The 6,232-nt window shown below is 47.4% G+C and overlaps 1 pseudogene; it reads right to left on the minus strand.

Moving 5' to 3' along the window:
• Positions 1 to 3,333: 3,333 nt before the first annotated feature.
• Positions 3,334 to 6,232, minus strand: part of LOC101559908 — a 10,220-nt pseudogene continuing 7,321 nt past the window's right edge.

The raw sequence follows: 6,232 nt of genomic DNA on the forward strand, positions 1-6,232 counted from the left end.
CTTCCACCTCCTCTTCCTCTTCCTCTTCCTCTTCCTCTTCTTCTCCTTCTCCTTCTCCTTCTCCTTCTTCTCCTCCTCCTCCCCCTCCTTTTTCTTCCCTAATCCAGTTTGATTGAATTCTGTTCACTGCAACCGAATGATTTCTGACTCAATAAATTAGAACAGGAAGAAACATTTTCTAGAAGGGAGCCTGAAATTAGCTAGAATCATGTTATGTTAGTCAGCTAGAGAAGTATGTGAGAGATGTTTTAATTTTACTCTTAAATTTACACAGTAAACTAAGCAGAGATGCTATAGCAGGGATGATATAATCACTTTAATAACCAAGATTAAATTTCATGCGAAACGATGTTTTCAGAAAGGGAGTCCCATCTCTGGGGATGAATGTGATTGTGGATTCCTTTCCACCTGGTAGGATTGTACCTCTATAGGAAAAGCTCTTTGGAGCAGAGTAAACTCTGTACTGAGAGATCATAGGAAGGCTATAGATGATGCATTCTTAGTTTTAATTTTTGTTTCTTAATGTTTTTAACTATCACATTGCTGCATTACAGATCATCTCAAAAGAAGCTCAGGGGCTTAAAAAAAACAACAGGAATGGTTGTTTCTGTCTCAAGGTTCCTGTGGGCCAAGGATTCAGACAGGGTGAGGCAGAGGTAGCTTTTCTTTAGTCCGCAGTGTTTGGGACCTCAGCAGAGAAGTGAGGCCTGGGTGGTCTTTAGGAAGGGGCTTCCTCCTATACATACACTGCTTGTTGTTGCTGTTGTTGGCTGGGACTTCACATGGTGCCACCGAGAACACTTACCCATGACTTCTCTTCATTTCTCCAGGTGACTTAGTTTGGGTTTCCTCACACCTTTGCTGCTGGGTTCCAAGAACCAGCCTCCTCAGAGAAGTAGGTGGAAGTGGTACTACTTTTAAGGTGTGGCCTTGGAAGTCACATAGCATCCCTTCTGCCATAATCCCAAACCCACTTCCTTCAGAGGGGAGAGATGACAAAGTTGCATGGTAGGAAAATAACATTGGATGAGAGGCATTGTTGCAGACATCTTTGGAAAGTAACAGAAATAAAAGACAATGGCGAACATTAACTTTTAAAAAGAGACATTTTGTGGAAGCCTATATATCTCACACTTCTTTAAAAGGCAGAGCATTTAGTAAAATCTGAAGTGGGCTGACTGAATGTGACAGCCCTTCAAGGGAACAGGTAACAGCAAGAAGAGGAAGTTGTACTCCAGGCTCACTTGTGGCCAGCAAGGATCTGCTAGTGCGAGAGCCTGGGAGAGGGTGGCGTCCTTCCTAGGAGAGCAGGGTGTGGGTCTTCACACTCCCAGCCTTGAGCAGTGCAGACTTCAGAAAATTCAAAACAGATGATCTCATGGTGAGAACCTCTGAAAGGGAGTACAGCTAAAAGAGGATGGCTCTAAAAATAAAATCCAGAACCTAAAATTGCAAATGATCCTAATGAGGAAGAAAAAGAGGGGAGAGACATCCAAGGGATACAGGCTCTCTGCTGATGAGTGTGGAGTTTAAGAGAAAACAAAACACACAAAGATGGAAGGCAGAGGGCAGAACCCAGAATGTTGATAAAAAATGTCACAAACTTTAAAGGGTGTCGTAGGACACCAAGACTGCACACACACACACACACACACACACACACACACACACACAATCTTGAAGTTTCAAGGAAGCCAAAAATAAATAACCAAAAAGACCCTTTTGAGTAAGGACAGAAGAACAGGAAGACAAAAGGCACTGTCTACTTCCAAACCCATAAAATAGCCTGTTAAAGCAGGGAGTTAGCCTTCTAGTTAAAATATGCACACTGCAGAAGGAAAACTCTGGAGCAAATACCATTTGTGAAATTTCCCACATGTGACATGGAGAAAGCACTGGGCCTTCACGCCCACTGTCCTTTCTTCTTCACTGTGTGCTCCCAGACTTAGGTGAGCACAGGTCCTAGGTGTCTCGGCATGGCCCGCCGGGCAGCTGTAATCACCAGAGGTGCTGCACACGCTCTCAAAAGAGCCCAGTTGGAACACTAGGCAAGCTGGGAGAGAGGCAACTACACTAGGTGGCTCCAGGGTGGCAGAAGTGACGTGTGGAGGTCCTTGTTCACAACAAAGGACAAAAAGTGCTATTGTAAGTATTAAATTCAAAGGGTTTTCCTCCCTTTCTCCTGCCTTTTTCTCTTGTCTCCTCACATTATTTTGTCATTTTGTATTGTTCTAATTAAGGAAAAACATTTAAATTGCCAATATGAATTGTAGCTTACTTTTTTATATTGTGTGATGCCATTTTTGTTATTTTATTGTGCTTTTTATAGGGCTAGGAATTGAGCCACAGCCTGAAAGCTAAAGTGCATCCATAGGGGCCGGGGAGATGGCTTAGTGGAATAAATGCTTCCCTGGCAAGCTCAAGGGTCTGAGTTCAATTCCTGGTTCCGCCAAAAAATAAAATAAACTGCATCCATAGCTTTTTAGAAATTTTTATTTTGAAACAGGATCTCATTAAATTGCCCAGCCTGGACTTGAATTTGAAATCCTTTTGTCTCAGCCTCCCAAGTATCTGAGATTACAGGCATGCAACACTGCAGCCAACATGTAATGACAGTTTTAAATGCAAATATAAGAGCATTTATGTTGTACACAGACTTTCTAAAGTGATAAAATTCATACATGTATATGTATTTTATTTGGATCAGAACAGTGAAAAATCTGCAGAGTCAACTTAATTGCTTTCATTTAAGCTTTTGACACATGAACACTCTACCAGCACTTGCTACCTTCAGCTTCTTGTACAAAAGAAAAGGTGAAAGGTTCAGAGACCGTGTGTTCTCTGTCCTGGCTCTTTCTCTCTGTGGTATGACTTCCAGGCTAAGTGACTAGCTGACACAGGGAAGCAACCCAAGCAAGAAAGGACGCAAAGGACGCGGCAGAGCTCCTTAGTCACCGGTGCTGCTTGAAACACACGCTGTAACTAAAAACTATGGTAAATGCTTAGGTTTAAAACTTATTTTTTAACATTCAGGATTTTTGCTTAATTTTCTAGCAGACAATTTACATACTTTCTTCACCCTTCCCTTTAAGTTAGTGTGGCAGTTTCATAATAAACTACTTAAAGAGAACCTTTGGTCAAGAATGGAATGAGATCACAGAAGCAAAACAAAACCGCTGCTTTTTCACTAACACTTTCACTGATCATATTCGTACAAAGACATACACTATTTATGTGGTATATGTTACAGGACTGGCTTTCCTCACTGTCCTGCGAGTGTCAGGGTGACACTTAGCTGCTGTTCTCTTTCTGGGTGGTGGGGGCCGCCCAGCTTCACATTATTTGGAGGCCCTGGATCGAAGACTCTATGGTCGTGATATCCCAAGTTGTCATGGCTCCATTAGTGCAAAATTTGCAAAAATCTTTCTTGTGTGCCTCCTACACAGACGCTTGAGTGATGCTGTTCTGGTGCAGTGTCTCAGCTGCGGCCTCCACTGTGGCCCTCTTGTTCATGTTGTAGAAGTGCCCCACGGCAGTTGCATTGTGCTGGGTGCTCTGCTTCGCAAGGTCAAGTCTGGAGTCACAGACGACAGTCACGGCCAACTGCCACAACATTGTTCTTGGAGACAAATGACATACTCAGGAGTGGAAGAAAGTTGGTTTTTAGTGTGGAGACTATGGAAAGCCACATGGATGACTCTCCTTGAAAGAAGAGCGTCTATGTCTATCTTGGCTAAGCCCGGCCCTATTTCCATGTAATGATGTGTACAGCTGGCCAGGACCTGCCCTTATCCCTTCTACTGGCTTTAAGTAATGCCAAGGTCTGGCCGAGGTACTGATGTGTAGTCTTTGAAGAAAGGTGACAGGGCAGTGTTGCCCCTACCCTGCAGCTTCCAGAAACATGTATGAGCTGAGCGGGAGGGAAAGCCATGCCCCACACTGTGGGCTGGGATCAAGTCTTAAGGTAGAGGCTGTGACTTCCCAGGGCATAAAAGATTGCACATCAGCGCTGCAGCACCAACCCCAAAACATCAGATGCTACCTGGAATTGTGTTATGCACATTATTCTTTCCACATATGCTTTTCTCTGCAAATCGCAGAGGTGATTTCAGGCCTCCTACCTGGCCCGGCTCACAGCCCTTGGGCTTCCCGCCATTCTCACAGTCACCCATCCTTCAAGCCACTCCCTTCTTCATGAATTAATAAAGCCCAGGTATGGCCCTGGGTTGAGGTCTCCTTCTAGTTAGCCATCATCCTAGCTGGACTTAGGACCCCTGCCCTCCCCACCATTTTGGGATATATAATTGTGTCCTTATTTACACCATGGGTTGCACTGGAAGTAAAAGATTGGAATTAGCTCAGTAGAATTCCAATAACTTGACTTTGGGATTACAGATATAAACTTCTTTATAAATAACGGCTCTTCATACAGACCTGAGCACTTTTTGAGCCATCAGAATAGACAATGCTATTGTGGCTGATCCAGGCCAGCTGGCTTTCACTGGCAGAGAAGCTGACCTGAGGGACCAAGCCACCAGTGCCACTGCCACAGAATCCTGACATCAGCTGGCCAAAAGGCATCTTGTTGTCCCATGTGGTGGCTCGCTTTTCATCCATGTAGGCAGAAAACACTCTGTATTTTAAGTCATGCAATCCTGCTTCCGGCCAAATGCTGCTGGGATGCCAATCCCAGCTGAGGACCACAGAGCCAATCGGCGTTTTAATGTGCTTGCGTCCCCACCAGGAACAAACAGAAACAAGCCGTGCTCCACTTCCCACAGCAAATTCGTTCTCTAGAGGGGACCACTTCACAAAAGTGGCTTCGCAGTTAGCCCGCACCATCACCAACGCTGGCTTTCAGACTCCATCTTTCCAACTCCAGATACAGGGATTGTGGTCGACTCTGCAAGTGACAGTTCAATCACTCTTGGGAGCCCAGTCAATCCTCGCGATGTGTCCACTGTGCTTGAGTTCATGAGTTTTTGCCTACTGGTTCCCATTCTTAAAGATGTGTGCTTCGTGATTACTGGGGCTGAGGGCGATCTAGGAATGGTCCCTGTTCTAGGCATGACAGGTGACTGGCTCTAGTGGAAACTGATGCGGGGACACATTCTTAGGGTTTTCAAAGAATAGAAAGCTGATGTCGGGGTGGTCTAGAGGGGCTCGAAGTGAAGAATGAAAGATGTCGGTCAGTTGAGAATAGGCAGATGCCAGTGGAAGACCTTGAATCTATTACAGTAAAGGACAGATTGACCCCAACCCCCTTAAATTCCTTCTCTTCACTTTGAGAACACTTATCCCATCGTTCTTGCCACTTTCAGAAGCAGTTCTGCAAGTCCTCTTTCATGAGTGTCATTGATTGTATTATGTTGGCTGCCTGAGTGTCCTGAATCAATTCAAAAATACCTATTTAGGGAGAGCTTCCTGCTACCCTGTGCCGGCGGGACCAGTCCCTCAGGCCGCCCCCCACCACTCCGCCGTATCTCCCCACCCCTCCCGCCGAGTAGGAATTTCTGCCAACTTCCCCAGTCCCAGTCCTAGCCCAGGTCCGGTGAGTGTGTGGAGAGCTTCCTGCTAACCTGCGCCGGCGGGACCAGTCCCAGCCCAGGCACAGTATGGGCCAGACCCTCTCCCACCCCCTCGGGCCGCCCCCCACCTCTCCGCCATACCTCCACAACCCCTCCCGCCCAGTAGGAATTTCTGCCGACTTCCAGGAACCCCCAGACCCAGTCCTAGCCCACGTCCGGTGAGTGTGTGGAGAGTTTCCTGCTAACCTGCGCCGGCGGGACCAGTCCCAACCCAGGCGCAGCGTGGGCTGGACCCTCTCCCACCCCCTCGGGCCACCCCCCACCACTCCGCCGTACATACCCCACCCCTCCCGCCCAGTAGGAATTTCTGCCGACTTCCGGGAACCTCCAGACCCAGTCCTAGCCCACGTCCAGTGAGTGAGTGGAGAGCTTCCTGCTAACCTGCGCCAGCGGGACCAGTCCCACCCCAGGCACAGCGTGGGCCGGACCCTCTCCCACCCCCTCAGGCCGCCCCCCCACTCCACTTTAGCTGCCCCACCCCTCCCGCCTAGAAGGAATTTCTGCCGAGTTCGGGAACCCCCAGACCCAGTGCTAGCCCAGGTCCACAGCGGGAAGGAGCTGAGCACAGCAGCCAGACCTAAGCCAGACGCAGCTGGATAACTCCAAACTCTGTAGAGCTCCACCTGAACTTTAGTACGTGTGAA

The sequence above is a fragment of the Octodon degus genome, unplaced genomic scaffold (assembly GCF_000260255.1).
Source record: "Octodon degus isolate 3935 unplaced genomic scaffold, OctDeg1.0 scaffold00203, whole genome shotgun sequence".
Classification (NCBI taxonomy): Eukaryota; Metazoa; Chordata; class Mammalia; order Rodentia; family Octodontidae; genus Octodon; species Octodon degus.